The sequence below is a fragment of the Triturus cristatus genome, chromosome 8, assembly GCF_964204655.1.
Source record: "Triturus cristatus chromosome 8, aTriCri1.1, whole genome shotgun sequence".
In the NCBI taxonomy this organism is placed as follows: Eukaryota; Metazoa; Chordata; class Amphibia; order Caudata; family Salamandridae; genus Triturus; species Triturus cristatus.
The window spans coordinates 735,599,278-735,615,384 of NC_140591.1; the positions used below are offsets into that span (position 1 = coordinate 735,599,278).

The 16,107-nt window shown below is 41.7% G+C and overlaps 6 non-coding genes across 6 annotated transcripts; all 6 read left to right on the plus strand.

Annotated features, from left to right (window-relative positions):
- Positions 1–2,894: 2,894 nt before the first annotated feature.
- TRNAP-UGG (transfer RNA proline (anticodon UGG)) lies at positions 2,895–2,966 on the plus strand. Its single transcript has one exon. It is a non-coding gene; the product is annotated as a tRNA-Pro (tRNA).
- Positions 2,967–3,238: 272 nt separating this feature from the next.
- TRNAV-CAC (transfer RNA valine (anticodon CAC)) lies at positions 3,239–3,311 on the plus strand. The gene has a single exon. It is a non-coding gene; the product is annotated as a tRNA-Val (tRNA).
- Positions 3,312–7,687: 4,376 nt separating this feature from the next.
- Positions 7,688–7,759, plus strand: TRNAP-UGG (transfer RNA proline (anticodon UGG)). The gene has a single exon. It is a non-coding gene; the product is annotated as a tRNA-Pro (tRNA).
- Positions 7,760–8,031: 272 nt separating this feature from the next.
- TRNAV-CAC (transfer RNA valine (anticodon CAC)) lies at positions 8,032–8,104 on the plus strand. The gene has a single exon. It is a non-coding gene; the product is annotated as a tRNA-Val (tRNA).
- A 4,376-nt stretch (positions 8,105–12,480) lies between these two features.
- Positions 12,481–12,552, plus strand: TRNAP-UGG (transfer RNA proline (anticodon UGG)). Its single transcript has one exon. It is a non-coding gene; the product is annotated as a tRNA-Pro (tRNA).
- A 272-nt stretch (positions 12,553–12,824) lies between these two features.
- TRNAV-CAC (transfer RNA valine (anticodon CAC)) lies at positions 12,825–12,897 on the plus strand. The gene has a single exon. It is a non-coding gene; the product is annotated as a tRNA-Val (tRNA).
- Positions 12,898–16,107: the final 3,210 nt, after the last annotated feature.

Consider the following 16,107-nt stretch of genomic DNA (forward strand, 5'->3'; position numbering starts at 1 on the left):
CTCATTTCAGAAAGGTATTGGTTAGCTTGCTGCTAGCAGCTCAGTTATGTTATGATGTTAGAGGCTATGCAAGGAATGCTTTAGTCCAGCGATATGCAGTTTTTATTGCGCCTTGCCTTCACCAGGAAGATCTTTAGCTTGAATCTGTGGCCTAGGTATTCACCTTGGTATTTCTTTTGGCACAAAGTGAAGGAGTATTTGAGAGAAAATGCACAATGTGTTTCTTATGTTGTTATGAACAACTTGTTACTCTTTCTCATTAAGCTTCAGCCACTGCAGAAATATATAAATAAGGGCTGACTTCCTGTAAGACGTGTCCAAAGCTGGGACGGAATAAAAGGAGACACTTGTAAATGATAGTGCTATCGTTTGAGAAAGGGTAAGTTGAGACTGACTTTCATGCGTATTCACAGACCAAGCATCATAAAGATACCAGCATGATCTTCATTGCGGGCTTAGAGCCGGTATTAGCTTTTGAGAGGTAAGAGAATTTTGAGGGCTCGTTGGTCTAGGGGTATGATTCTCGCTTTGGGTGCGAGAGGTCCCGGGTTCAAATCCCGGACAAGCCCTTTTCTTGGTACTCTTTTCAAGTTGTTTTGAAGTTTGCGTTTCAAAACCAACATCAATTTTTTCTTTGCAGTAGTGGATAATTCTTTGCTAGAGTCTCATGCTTCAGCCCTGCCCAGTCTGAGCTAATACCAAACATCTGGTCTTGCATGGCATGTACGAGCGTTCAGCTAGGGATGTCGGGCAGGTTGCATGAAAGAAATCTAAAGCCAGAGGCCCATGGAATAGCCAGTTCGGAGCAGTTTCATTACAGAAAAATCAACTGTAGGTATCTGTTTCTGTAGTGTAGTGGTTATCAAGTTCGCCTCACACGCGAAAGGTCCCCGGTTCGAAACCGGGCAGAAACAGTTGTTATATTGTGTTGGCTACAATGTTGATAGGTGCCGTTTTGCCATGGAATTGTCCAAGCCCTGAAGATTATTTCATGCAATCTCGTTCCAAGAAAGGGAATTCTCTCAAAACACTAAAGTAATCGGCGTGTGGATGTATCTGTTGGTTCTCAGACCTTGCTTTCAAAAGAGCCCTGTAATCGGTTCACTGCTCACCTAGAACAAGCATTAACATGGAGAATTGTTGGCACCAACAGGAATCTTATTTTAGTGGAGTGTTTCTGGCTTTGAGTGCAGAGGCCCTCGGCTCAATTCCAAGATGATCCTTCTCAAGGTGATGATACAAATGCATTCTCACCTTTACGTTTAATGTCAGAATCATTTATTTCCAGTTGGTGGTGTAAGAATGTTTGCAACAGTATGGCGATTTTTCCTAGCCATGCATGAATGAAAGCATATCACTCGCCTTTAGGTGTTTTTCTAATACATTGATATTTGCATCTTCCTTCCTAGCCTGCATGTTTGACTATCTTACAGGCTGCATGTAATAAGTATCACATCAGGGCCCTTCTTCTACTCAATTCACAACTGTTCTATCACGACATAGATAAGAAAGCTGCATCTGCTTTTGTTGTGTAGTGGTAATCAGGTTTACCTGACGTGTGAAAGCCCCATGCTTTGAAAGTACACAGTAACAAAGAAACCGATGACTTTTATAATAAGGTGTCATGTGTGTCTCTTACTTTGCACAAAAAGTGCCAGAGATGACTTCATTTGCAGTCACTTGAAAAGTAGGGATTCTCCAATAAATGGTAAATGGTTGAAACAAATCTGAAGAAATGCATGACATACCTGTGTGTGTGTGTGTATGCATGTATGTATATATAGGGAGAGAGAGAGCGTCAATATAAACAGACTTTATTTCAATCAAGCTGTCTTTTCTATCCTTCAGGAGCAGAATGTTCTGATCATCAGCGCTCCAGAATGTAGTGTTTTCTTGGCAAGCATCACATATTGTGATGTGTTAGCTAAAAGTTCCATATCCTAGAGACTGATATATTCCTCTGTACTTGTACCTTGGGGATTCATCAAAACCTGGCATCATAAGCAGCTTTCTACTGCCACAGACTGGACAGCGAAACAATTTAAAATATCCCAGAAAAAGAAAATAAGCATGCTTAATCAGAGCTTTCTGGACAGGAAGGACATTTGAGCAAGTGAGGAATAAGCACTGCTTTTGTTAATTTGCATAGGCAGAATAGAGACTTCTGGGAAAAGGCCGAAATTACAGTCACAGAAAATGGCTGCATCTATAGAGAACGCTAAGAAGTGTTGGCAGCTTTTCCTCTGACCCTGGCCACTTTTACAAGCAATCCTATGATAGTCAGCAGGACCCACCCTAAAAAGGAAGGGGCATCCACTTGGACCCTTTCCACCTTTTCTAAATCTCGCCTGATCGAGCCTGATTGAGCACTGATTGAGCAGATAAGCACATGTCATTCTCATTTCAGAAAGGTATTGGTTAGCTTGCTGCTAGCAGCTCAGTTATGTTATGATGTTAGAGGCTATGCAAGGAATGCTTTAGTCCAGCGATATGCAGTTTTTAATGCGCCTTGCATTCAGCAGGAAGATCTTTAGCTTGAATCTGTGGCCTAGGTATTCACCTTGGTATTTCTTTTGGCACAAAGTGAAGGAGTATTTAAGAGAAAATGCACAATGTGTTTCTTATGTTGTTATGAACAACTTGTTACTCTTTCTCATTAAGCTTCAGCCACTGAAGAAATATATAAATAAGGGCTGACTTCCTGTAAGACGTGTCCAAAGCTGGGACGGAATAAAAGGAGACACTTGTAAATGATAGTGCTATCGTTTGAGAAAGGGTAAGTTGAGACTGACTTTCATGCGTATTCACAGACCAAGCATCATAAAGATACCAGCATGATCTTCATTGCGGGCTTAGAGCCGGTATTAGCTTTTGAGAGGTAAGAGAATTTTGAGGGCTCGTTGGTCTAGGGGTATGATTCTCGCTTTGGGTGCGAGAGGTCCCGGGTTCAAATCCCGGACGAGCCCTTTTCTTGGTACTCTTTTCAAGTTGTTTTGAAGTTTGCGTTTCAAAACCAACATCAATTTTTTCTTTGCAGTAGTGGATAATTCTTTGCTAGAGTCTCATGCTTCAGCCCTGCCCAGTCTGAGCTAATACCAAACATCTGGTCTTGCATGGCATGTACGAGCGTTCAGCTAGGGATGTCGGGCAGGTTGCATGAAAGAAATCTAAAGCCAGAGGCCCATGGAATAGCCAGTTCGGAGCAGTTTCATTACAGAAAAATCAACTGTAGGTATCTGTTTCTGTAGTGTAGTGGTTATCACGTTCGCCTCACACGCGAAAGGTCCCCGGTTCGAAACCGGGCAGAAACAGTTGTTATATTGTGTTGGCTACAATGTTGATAGGTGCCGTTTTGCCATGGAATTGTCCAAGCCCTGAAGATTATTTCATGCAATCTCGTTCCAAGAAAGGGAATTCTCTCAAAACACTAAAGTAATCGGCGTGTGGATGTATCTGTTGGTTCTCAGACCTTGCTTTCAAAAGAGCCCTGCAATCGGTTCACTGCTCACCTAGAACAAGCATTAACATGGAGAATTGTTGGCACCAACAGGAATCTTATTTTAGTGGAGTGTTTCTGGCTTTGAGTGCAGAGGCCCTCGGCTCAATTCCAAGATGATCCTTCTCAGGGTGATGATACAAATGCATTGTCACCTTTACGTTTAATGTCAGAATCATTTATTTCCAGTTGGTGGTGTAAGAATGTTTGCAACAGTATGGCGATTTTTCCTAGCCATGCATGAATGAAAGCATATCACTCGCCTTTAGGTGTTTTTCTAATACATTGATATTTGCATCTTCCTTCCTAGCCTGCATGTTTGACTATCTTACAGGCTGCATGTAATAAGTATCACATCAGGGCCCTTCTTCTACTCAATTCACAACTGTTCTATCACGACATAGATAAGAAAGCTGCATCTGCTTTTGTTGTGTAGTGGTAATCAGGTTTACCTGACGTGTGAAAGCCCCATGCTTTGAAAGTACACAGTAACAAAGAAACCGATGACTTTTATAAAAAGGTGTCATGTGTGTCTCTTACTTTGCACAAAAAGTGCCAGAGATGACTTCATTTGCAGTCACTTGAAAAGTAGGGATTCTCCAATAAATGGTAAATGGTTGAAACAAATCTGAAGAAATGCATGACATACCTGTGTGTGTGTGTGTACGCATGTATGTATATATAGGGAGAGAGAGAGCGTCAATATAAACAGACTTTATTTCAATCAAGCTGTCTTTTCTATCCTTCAGGAGCAGAATGTTCTGATCATCAGCGCTCCAGAATGTAGTGTTTTCTTGGCAAGCATCACATATTGTGATGTGTTAGCTAAAAGTTCCATATCCTAGAGACTGATATATTCCTCTGTACTTGTACCTTGGGGATTCATCAAAACCTGGCATCATAAGCAGCTTTCTACTGCCACAGACTGGACAGCGAAACAATTTAAAATATCCCAGAAAAAGAAAATAAGCATGCTTAATCAGAGCTTTCTGGACAGGAAGGACATTTGAGCAAGTGAGGAATAAGCACTGCTTTTGTTAATTTGCATAGGCAGAATAGAGACTTCTGGGAAAAGGCCGAAATTACAGTCACAGAAAATGGCTGCATCTATAGAGAACGCTAAGAAGTGTTGGCAGCTTTTCCTCTGACCCTGGCCACTTTTACAAGCAATCCTATGATAGTCAGCAGGACCCACCCTAAAAAGGAAGGGGCATCCACTTGGACCCTTTCCACCTTTTCTAAATCTCGCCTGATCGAGCCAATTGAGCACTGATTGAGCAGATAAGCACATGTCATTCTCATTTCAGAAAGGTATTGGTTAGCTTGCTGCTAGCAGCTCAGTTATGTTATGATGTTAGAGGCTATGCAAGGAATGCTTTAGTCCAGCGATATGCAGTTTTTATTGCGCCTTGCCTTCACCAGGAAGATCTTTAGCTTGAATCTGTGGCCTAGGTATTCACCTTGGTATTTCTTTTGGCACAAAGTGAAGGAGTATTTGAGAGAAAATGCACAATGTGTTTCTTATGTTGTTATGAACAACTTGTTACTCTTTCTCATTAAGCTTCAGCCACTGCAGAAATATATAAATAAGGGCTGACTTCCTGTAAGACGTGTCCAAAGCTGGGACGGAATAAAAGGAGACACTTGTAAATGATAGTGCTATCGTTTGAGAAAGGGTAAGTTGAGACTGACTTTCATGCGTATTCACAGACCAAGCATCATAAAGATACCAGCATGATCTTCATTGCGGGCTTAGAGCCGGTATTAGCTTTTGAGAGGTAAGAGAATTTTGAGGGCTCGTTGGTCTAGGGGTATGATTCTCGCTTTGGGTGCGAGAGGTCCCGGGTTCAAATCCCGGACAAGCCCTTTTCTTGGTACTCTTTTCAAGTTGTTTTGAAGTTTGCGTTTCAAAACCAACATCAATTTTTTCTTTGCAGTAGTGGATAATTCTTTGCTAGAGTCTCATGCTTCAGCCCTGCCCAGTCTGAGCTAATACCAAACATCTGGTCTTGCATGGCATGTACGAGCGTTCAGCTAGGGATGTCGGGCAGGTTGCATGAAAGAAATCTAAAGCCAGAGGCCCATGGAATAGCCAGTTCGGAGCAGTTTCATTACAGAAAAATCAACTGTAGGTATCTGTTTCTGTAGTGTAGTGGTTATCAAGTTCGCCTCACACGCGAAAGGTCCCCGGTTCGAAACCGGGCAGAAACAGTTGTTATATTGTGTTGGCTACAATGTTGATAGGTGCCGTTTTGCCATGGAATTGTCCAAGCCCTGAAGATTATTTCATGCAATCTCGTTCCAAGAAAGGGAATTCTCTCAAAACACTAAAGTAATCGGCGTGTGGATGTATCTGTTGGTTCTCAGACCTTGCTTTCAAAAGAGCCCTGTAATCGGTTCACTGCTCACCTAGAACAAGCATTAACATGGAGAATTGTTGGCACCAACAGGAATCTTATTTTAGTGGAGTGTTTCTGGCTTTGAGTGCAGAGGCCCTCGGCTCAATTCCAAGATGATCCTTCTCAAGGTGATGATACAAATGCATTCTCACCTTTACGTTTAATGTCAGAATCATTTATTTCCAGTTGGTGGTGTAAGAATGTTTGCAACAGTATGGCGATTTTTCCTAGCCATGCATGAATGAAAGCATATCACTCGCCTTTAGGTGTTTTTCTAATACATTGATATTTGCATCTTCCTTCCTAGCCTGCATGTTTGACTATCTTACAGGCTGCATGTAATAAGTATCACATCAGGGCCCTTCTTCTACTCAATTCACAACTGTTCTATCACGACATAGATAAGAAAGCTGCATCTGCTTTTGTTGTGTAGTGGTAATCAGGTTTACCTGACGTGTGAAAGCCCCATGCTTTGAAAGTACACAGTAACAAAGAAACCGATGACTTTTATAATAAGGTGTCATGTGTGTCTCTTACTTTGCACAAAAAGTGCCAGAGATGACTTCATTTGCAGTCACTTGAAAAGTAGGGATTCTCCAATAAATGGTAAATGGTTGAAACAAATCTGAAGAAATGCATGACATACCTGTGTGTGTGTGTGTATGCATGTATGTATATATAGGGAGAGAGAGAGCGTCAATATAAACAGACTTTATTTCAATCAAGCTGTCTTTTCTATCCTTCAGGAGCAGAATGTTCTGATCATCAGCGCTCCAGAATGTAGTGTTTTCTTGGCAAGCATCACATATTGTGATGTGTTAGCTAAAAGTTCCATATCCTAGAGACTGATATATTCCTCTGTACTTGTACCTTGGGGATTCATCAAAACCTGGCATCATAAGCAGCTTTCTACTGCCACAGACTGGACAGCGAAACAATTTAAAATATCCCAGAAAAAGAAAATAAGCATGCTTAATCAGAGCTTTCTGGACAGGAAGGACATTTGAGCAAGTGAGGAATAAGCACTGCTTTTGTTAATTTGCATAGGCAGAATAGAGACTTCTGGGAAAAGGCCGAAATTACAGTCACAGAAAATGGCTGCATCTATAGAGAACGCTAAGAAGTGTTGGCAGCTTTTCCTCTGACCCTGGCCACTTTTACAAGCAATCCTATGATAGTCAGCAGGACCCACCCTAAAAAGGAAGGGGCATCCACTTGGACCCTTTCCACCTTTTCTAAATCTCGACTGATCGAGCCTGATTGAGCACTGATTGAGCAGATAAGCACATGTCATTCTCATTTCAGAAAGGTATTGGTTAGCTTGCTGCTAGCAGCTCAGTTATGTTATGATGTTAGAGGCTATGCAAGGAATGCTTTAGTCCAGCGATATGCAGTTTTTAATGCGCCTTGCATTCAGCAGGAAGATCTTTAGCTTGAATCTGTGGCCTAGGTATTCACCTTGGTATTTCTTTTGGCACAAAGTGAAGGAGTATTTAAGAGAAAATGCACAATGTGTTTCTTATGTTGTTATGAACAACTTGTTACTCTTTCTCATTAAGCTTCAGCCACTGAAGAAATATATAAATAAGGGCTGACTTCCTGTAAGACGTGTCCAAAGCTGGGACGGAATAAAAGGAGACACTTGTAAATGATAGTGCTATCGTTTGAGAAAGGGTAAGTTGAGACTGACTTTCATGCGTATTCACAGACCAAGCATCATAAAGATACCAGCATGATCTTCATTGCGGGCTTAGAGCCGGTATTAGCTTTTGAGAGGTAAGAGGATTTTGAGGGCTCGTTGGTCTAGGGGTATGATTCTCGCTTTGGGTGCGAGAGGTCCCGGGTTCAAATCCCGGACGAGCCCTTTTCTTGGTACTCTTTTCAAGTTGTTTTGAAGTTTGCGTTTCAAAACCAACATCAATTTTTTCTTTGCAGTAGTGGATAATTCTTTGCTAGAGTCTCATGCTTCAGCCCTGCCCAGTCTGAGCTAATACCAAACATCTGGTCTTGCATGGCATGTACGAGCGTTCAGCTAGGGATGTCGGGCAGGTTGCATGAAAGAAATCTAAAGCCAGAGGCCCATGGAATAGCCAGTTCGGAGCAGTTTCATTACAGAAAAATCAACTGTAGGTATCTGTTTCTGTAGTGTAGTGGTTATCACGTTCGCCTCACACGCGAAAGGTCCCCGGTTCGAAACCGGGCAGAAACAGTTGTTATATTGTGTTGGCTACAATGTTGATAGGTGCCGTTTTGCCATGGAATTGTCCAAGCCCTGAAGATTATTTCATGCAATCTCGTTCCAAGAAAGGGAATTCTCTCAAAACACTAAAGTAATCGGCGTGTGGATGTATCTGTTGGTTCTCAGACCTTGCTTTCAAAAGAGCCCTGCAATCGGTTCACTGCTCACCTAGAACAAGCATTAACATGGAGAATTGTTGGCACCAACAGGAATCTTATTTTAGTGGAGTGTTTCTGGCTTTGAGTGCAGAGGCCCTCGGCTCAATTCCAAGATGATCCTTCTCAGGGTGATGATACAAATGCATTGTCACCTTTACGTTTAATGTCAGAATCATTTATTTCCAGTTGGTGGTGTAAGAATGTTTGCAACAGTATGGCGATTTTTCCTAGCCATGCATGAATGAAAGCATATCACTCGCCTTTAGGTGTTTTTCTAATACATTGATATTTGCATCTTCCTTCCTAGCCTGCATGTTTGACTATCTTACAGGCTGCATGTAATAAGTATCACATCAGGGCCCTTCTTCTACTCAATTCACAACTGTTCTATCACGACATAGATAAGAAAGCTGCATCTGCTTTTGTTGTGTAGTGGTAATCAGGTTTACCTGACGTGTGAAAGCCCCATGCTTTGAAAGTACACAGTAACAAAGAAACCGATGACTTTTATAAAAAGGTGTCATGTGTGTCTCTTACTTTGCACAAAAAGTGCCAGAGATGACTTCATTTGCAGTCACTTGAAAAGTAGGGATTCTCCAATAAATGGTAAATGGTTGAAACAAATCTGAAGAAATGCATGACATACCTGTGTGTGTGTGTGTACGCATGTATGTATATATAGGGAGAGAGAGAGCGTCAATATAAACAGACTTTATTTCAATCAAGCTGTCTTTTCTATCCTTCAGGAGCAGAATGTTCTGATCATCAGCGCTCCAGAATGTAGTGTTTTCTTGGCAAGCATCACATATTGTGATGTGTTAGCTAAAAGTTCCATATCCTAGAGACTGATATATTCCTCTGTACTTGTACCTTGGGGATTCATCAAAACCTGGCATCATAAGCAGCTTTCTACTGCCACAGACTGGACAGCGAAACAATTTAAAATATCCCAGAAAAAGAAAATAAGCATGCTTAATCAGAGCTTTCTGGACAGGAAGGACATTTGAGCAAGTGAGGAATAAGCACTGCTTTTGTTAATTTGCATAGGCAGAATAGAGACTTCTGGGAAAAGGCCGAAATTACAGTCACAGAAAATGGCTGCATCTATAGAGAACGCTAAGAAGTGTTGGCAGCTTTTCCTCTGACCCTGGCCACTTTTACAAGCAATCCTATGATAGTCAGCAGGACCCACCCTAAAAAGGAAGGGGCATCCACTTGGACCCTTTCCACCTTTTCTAAATCTCGCCTGATCGAGCCAATTGAGCACTGATTGAGCAGATAAGCACATGTCATTCTCATTTCAGAAAGGTATTGGTTAGCTTGCTGCTAGCAGCTCAGTTATGTTATGATGTTAGAGGCTATGCAAGGAATGCTTTAGTCCAGCGATATGCAGTTTTTATTGCGCCTTGCCTTCACCAGGAAGATCTTTAGCTTGAATCTGTGGCCTAGGTATTCACCTTGGTATTTCTTTTGGCACAAAGTGAAGGAGTATTTGAGAGAAAATGCACAATGTGTTTCTTATGTTGTTATGAACAACTTGTTACTCTTTCTCATTAAGCTTCAGCCACTGCAGAAATATATAAATAAGGGCTGACTTCCTGTAAGACGTGTCCAAAGCTGGGACGGAATAAAAGGAGACACTTGTAAATGATAGTGCTATCGTTTGAGAAAGGGTAAGTTGAGACTGACTTTCATGCGTATTCACAGACCAAGCATCATAAAGATACCAGCATGATCTTCATTGCGGGCTTAGAGCCGGTATTAGCTTTTGAGAGGTAAGAGAATTTTGAGGGCTCGTTGGTCTAGGGGTATGATTCTGGCTTTGGGTGCGAGAGGTCCCGGGTTCAAATCCCGGACAAGCCCTTTTCTTGGTACTCTTTTCAAGTTGTTTTGAAGTTTGCGTTTCAAAACCAACATCAATTTTTTCTTTGCAGTAGTGGATAATTCTTTGCTAGAGTCTCATGCTTCAGCCCTGCCCAGTCTGAGCTAATACCAAACATCTGGTCTTGCATGGCATGTACGAGCGTTCAGCTAGGGATGTCGGGCAGGTTGCATGAAAGAAATCTAAAGCCAGAGGCCCATGGAATAGCCAGTTCGGAGCAGTTTCATTACAGAAAAATCAACTGTAGGTATCTGTTTCTGTAGTGTAGTGGTTATCAAGTTCGCCTCACACGCGAAAGGTCCCCGGTTCGAAACCGGGCAGAAACAGTTGTTATATTGTGTTGGCTACAATGTTGATAGGTGCCGTTTTGCCATGGAATTGTCCAAGCCCTGAAGATTATTTCATGCAATCTCGTTCCAAGAAAGGGAATTCTCTCAAAACACTAAAGTAATCGGCGTGTGGATGTATCTGTTGGTTCTCAGACCTTGCTTTCAAAAGAGCCCTGTAATCGGTTCACTGCTCACCTAGAACAAGCATTAACATGGAGAATTGTTGGCACCAACAGGAATCTTATTTTAGTGGAGTGTTTCTGGCTTTGAGTGCAGAGGCCCTCGGCTCAATTCCAAGATGATCCTTCTCAAGGTGATGATACAAATGCATTCTCACCTTTACGTTTAATGTCAGAATCATTTATTTCCAGTTGGTGGTGTAAGAATGTTTGCAACAGTATGGCGATTTTTCCTAGCCATGCATGAATGAAAGCATATCACTCGCCTTTAGGTGTTTTTCTAATACATTGATATTTGCATCTTCCTTCCTAGCCTGCATGTTTGACTATCTTACAGGCTGCATGTAATAAGTATCACATCAGGGCCCTTCTTCTACTCAATTCACAACTGTTCTATCACGACATAGATAAGAAAGCTGCATCTGCTTTTGTTGTGTAGTGGTAATCAGGTTTACCTGACGTGTGAAAGCCCCATGCTTTGAAAGTACACAGTAACAAAGAAACCGATGACTTTTATAATAAGGTGTCATGTGTGTCTCTTACTTTGCACAAAAAGTGCCAGAGATGACTTCATTTGCAGTCACTTGAAAAGTAGGGATTCTCCAATAAATGGTAAATGGTTGAAACAAATCTGAAGAAATGCATGACATACCTGTGTGTGTGTGTGTATGCATGTATGTATATATAGGGAGAGAGAGAGCGTCAATATAAACAGACTTTATTTCAATCAAGCTGTCTTTTCTATCCTTCAGGAGCAGAATGTTCTGATCATCAGCGCTCCAGAATGTAGTGTTTTCTTGGCAAGCATCACATATTGTGATGTGTTAGCTAAAAGTTCCATATCCTAGAGACTGATATATTCCTCTGTACTTGTACCTTGGGGATTCATCAAAACCTGGCATCATAAGCAGCTTTCTACTGCCACAGACTGGACAGCGAAACAATTTAAAATATCCCAGAAAAAGAAAATAAGCATGCTTAATCAGAGCTTTCTGGACAGGAAGGACATTTGAGCAAGTGAGGAATAAGCACTGCTTTTGTTAATTTGCATAGGCAGAATAGAGACTTCTGGGAAAAGGCCGAAATTACAGTCACAGAAAATGGCTGCATCTATAGAGAACGCTAAGAAGTGTTGGCAGCTTTTCCTCTGACCCTGGCCACTTTTACAAGCAATCCTATGATAGTCAGCAGGACCCACCCTAAAAAGGAAGGGGCATCCACTTGGACCCTTTCCACCTTTTCTAAATCTCGACTGATCGAGCCTGATTGAGCACTGATTGAGCAGATAAGCACATGTCATTCTCATTTCAGAAAGGTATTGGTTAGCTTGCTGCTAGCAGCTCAGTTATGTTATGATGTTAGAGGCTATGCAAGGAATGCTTTAGTCCAGCGATATGCAGTTTTTAATGCGCCTTGCATTCAGCAGGAAGATCTTTAGCTTGAATCTGTGGCCTAGGTATTCACCTTGGTATTTCTTTTGGCACAAAGTGAAGGAGTATTTAAGAGAAAATGCACAATGTGTTTCTTATGTTGTTATGAACAACTTGTTACTCTTTCTCATTAAGCTTCAGCCACTGAAGAAATATATAAATAAGGGCTGACTTCCTGTAAGACGTGTCCAAAGCTGGGACGGAATAAAAGGAGACACTTGTAAATGATAGTGCTATCGTTTGAGAAAGGGTAAGTTGAGACTGACTTTCATGCGTATTCACAGACCAAGCATCATAAAGATACCAGCATGATCTTCATTGCGGGCTTAGAGCCGGTATTAGCTTTTGAGAGGTAAGAGGATTTTGAGGGCTCGTTGGTCTAGGGGTATGATTCTCGCTTTGGGTGCGAGAGGTCCCGGGTTCAAATCCCGGACGAGCCCTTTTCTTGGTACTCTTTTCAAGTTGTTTTGAAGTTTGCGTTTCAAAACCAACATCAATTTTTTCTTTGCAGTAGTGGATAATTCTTTGCTAGAGTCTCATGCTTCAGCCCTGCCCAGTCTGAGCTAATACCAAACATCTGGTCTTGCATGGCATGTACGAGCGTTCAGCTAGGGATGTCGGGCAGGTTGCATGAAAGAAATCTAAAGCCAGAGGCCCATGGAATAGCCAGTTCGGAGCAGTTTCATTACAGAAAAATCAACTGTAGGTATCTGTTTCTGTAGTGTAGTGGTTATCACGTTCGCCTCACACGCGAAAGGTCCCCGGTTCGAAACCGGGCAGAAACAGTTGTTATATTGTGTTGGCTACAATGTTGATAGGTGCCGTTTTGCCATGGAATTGTCCAAGCCCTGAAGATTATTTCATGCAATCTCGTTCCAAGAAAGGGAATTCTCTCAAAACACTAAAGTAATCGGCGTGTGGATGTATCTGTTGGTTCTCAGACCTTGCTTTCAAAAGAGCCCTGCAATCGGTTCACTGCTCACCTAGAACAAGCATTAACATGGAGAATTGTTGGCACCAACAGGAATCTTATTTTAGTGGAGTGTTTCTGGCTTTGAGTGCAGAGGCCCTCGGCTCAATTCCAAGATGATCCTTCTCAAGGTGATGATACAAATGCATTCTCACCTTTACGTTTAATGTCAGAATCATTTATTTCCAGTTGGTGGTGTAAGAATGTTTGCAACAGTATGGCGATTTTTCCTAGCCATGCATGAATGAAAGCATATCACTCGCCTTTAGGTGTTTTTCTAATACATTGATATTTGCATCTTCCTTCCTAGCCTGCATGTTTGACTATCTTACAGGCTGCATGTAATAAGTATCACATCAGGGCCCTTCTTCTACTCAATTCACAACTGTTCTATCACGACATAGATAAGAAAGCTGCATCTGCTTTTGTTGTGTAGTGGTAATCAGGTTTACCTGACGTGTGAAAGCCCCATGCTTTGAAAGTACACAGTAACAAAGAAACCGATGACTTTTATAAAAAGGTGTCATGTGTGTCTCTTACTTTGCACAAAAAGTGCCAGAGATGACTTCATTTGCAGTCACTTGAAAAGTAGGGATTCTCCAATAAATGGTAAATGGTTGAAACAAATCTGAAGAAATGCATGACATACCTGTGTGTGTGTGTGTATGCATGTATGTATATATAGGGAGAGAGAGAGCGTCAATATAAACAGACTTTATTTCAATCAAGCTGTCTTTTCTATCCTTCAGGAGCAGAATGTTCTGATCATCAGCGCTCCAGAATGTAGTGTTTTCTTGGCAAGCATCACATATTGTGATGTGTTAGCTAAAAGTTCCATATCCTAGAGACTGATATATTCCTCTGTACTTGTACCTTGGGGATTCATCAAAACCTGGCATCATAAGCAGCTTTCTACTGCCACAGACTGGACAGCGAAACAATTTAAAATATCCCAGAAAAAGAAAATAAGCATGCTTAATCAGAGCTTTCTGGACAGGAAGGACATTTGAGCAAGTGAGGAATAAGCACTGCTTTTGTTAATTTGCATAGGCAGAATAGAGACTTCTGGGAAAAGGCCGAAATTACAGTCACAGAAAATGGCTGCATCTATAGAGAACGCTAAGAAGTGTTGGCAGCTTTTCCTCTGACCCTGGCCACTTTTACAAGCAATCCTATGATAGTCAGCAGGACCCACCCTAAAAAGGAAGGGGCATCCACTTGGACCCTTTCCACCTTTTCTAAATCTCGCCTGATCGAGCCAATTGAGCACTGATTGAGCAGATAAGCACATGTCATTCTCATTTCAGAAAGGTATTGGTTAGCTTGCTGCTAGCAGCTCAGTTATGTTATGATGTTAGAGGCTATGCAAGGAATGCTTTAGTCCAGCGATATGCAGTTTTTATTGCGCCTTGCCTTCACCAGGAAGATCTTTAGCTTGAATCTGTGGCCTAGGTATTCACCTTGGTATTTCTTTTGGCACAAAGTGAAGGAGTATTTGAGAGAAAATGCACAATGTGTTTCTTATGTTGTTATGAACAACTTGTTACTCTTTCTCATTAAGCTTCAGCCACTGAAGAAATATATAAATAAGGGCTGACTTCCTGTAAGACGTGTCCAAAGCTGGGACGGAATAAAAGGAGACACTTGTAAATGATAGTGCTATCGTTTGAGAAAGGGTAAGTTGAGACTGACTTTCATGCGTATTCACAGACCAAGCATCATAAAGATACCAGCATGATCTTCATTGCGGGCTTAGAGCCGGTATTAGCTTTTGAGAGGTAAGAGAATTTTGAGGGCTCGTTGGTCTAGGGGTATGATTCTCGCTTTGGGTGCGAGAGGTCCCGGGTTCAAATCCCGGACAAGCCCTTTTCTTGGTACTCTTTTCAAGTTGTTTTGAAGTTTGCGTTTCAAAACCAACATCAATTTTTTCTTTGCAGTAGTGGATAATTCTTTGCTAGAGTCTCATGCTTCAGCCCTGCCCAGTCTGAGCTAATACCAAACATCTGGTCTTGCATGGCATGTACGAGCGTTCAGCTAGGGATGTCGGGCAGGTTGCATGAAAGAAATCTAAAGCCAGAGGCCCATGGAATAGCCAGTTCGGAGCAGTTTCATTACAGAAAAATCAACTGTAGGTATCTGTTTCTGTAGTGTAGTGGTTATCAAGTTCGCCTCACACGCGAAAGGTCCCCGGTTCGAAACCGGGCAGAAACAGTTGTTATATTGTGTTGGCTACAATGTTGATAGGTGCCGTTTTGCCATGGAATTGTCCAAGCCCTGAAGATTATTTCATGCAATCTCGTTCCAAGAAAGGGAATTCTCTCAAAACACTAAAGTAATCGGCGTGTGGATGTATCTGTTGGTTCTCAGACCTTGCTTTCAAAAGAGCCCTGTAATCGGTTCACTGCTCACCTAGAACAAGCATTAACATGGAGAATTGTTGGCACCAACAGGAATCTTATTTTAGTGGAGTGTTTCTGGCTTTGAGTGCAGAGGCCCTCGGCTCAATTCCAAGATGATCCTTCTCAAGGTGATGATACAAATGCATTCTCACCTTTACGTTTAATGTCAGAATCATTTATTTCCAGTTGGTGGTGTAAGAATGTTTGCAACAGTATGGCGATTTTTCCTAGCCATGCATGAATGAAAGCATATCACTCGCCTTTAGGTGTTTTTCTAATACATTGATATTTGCATCTTCCTTCCTAGCCTGCATGTTTGACTATCTTACAGGCTGCATGTAATAAGTATCACATCAGGGCCCTTCTTCTACTCAATTCACAACTGTTCTATCACGACATAGATAAGAAAGCTGCATCTGCTTTTGTTGTGTAGTGGTAATCAGGTTTACCTGACGTGTGAAAGCCCCATGCTTTGAAAGTACACAGTAACAAAGAAACCGATGACTTTTATAATAAGGTGTCATGTGTGTCTCTTACTTTGCACAAAAAGTGCCAGAGATGACTTCATTTGCAGTCACTTGAAAAGTAGGGATTCTCCAATAAATGGTAAATGGTTGAAACAAATC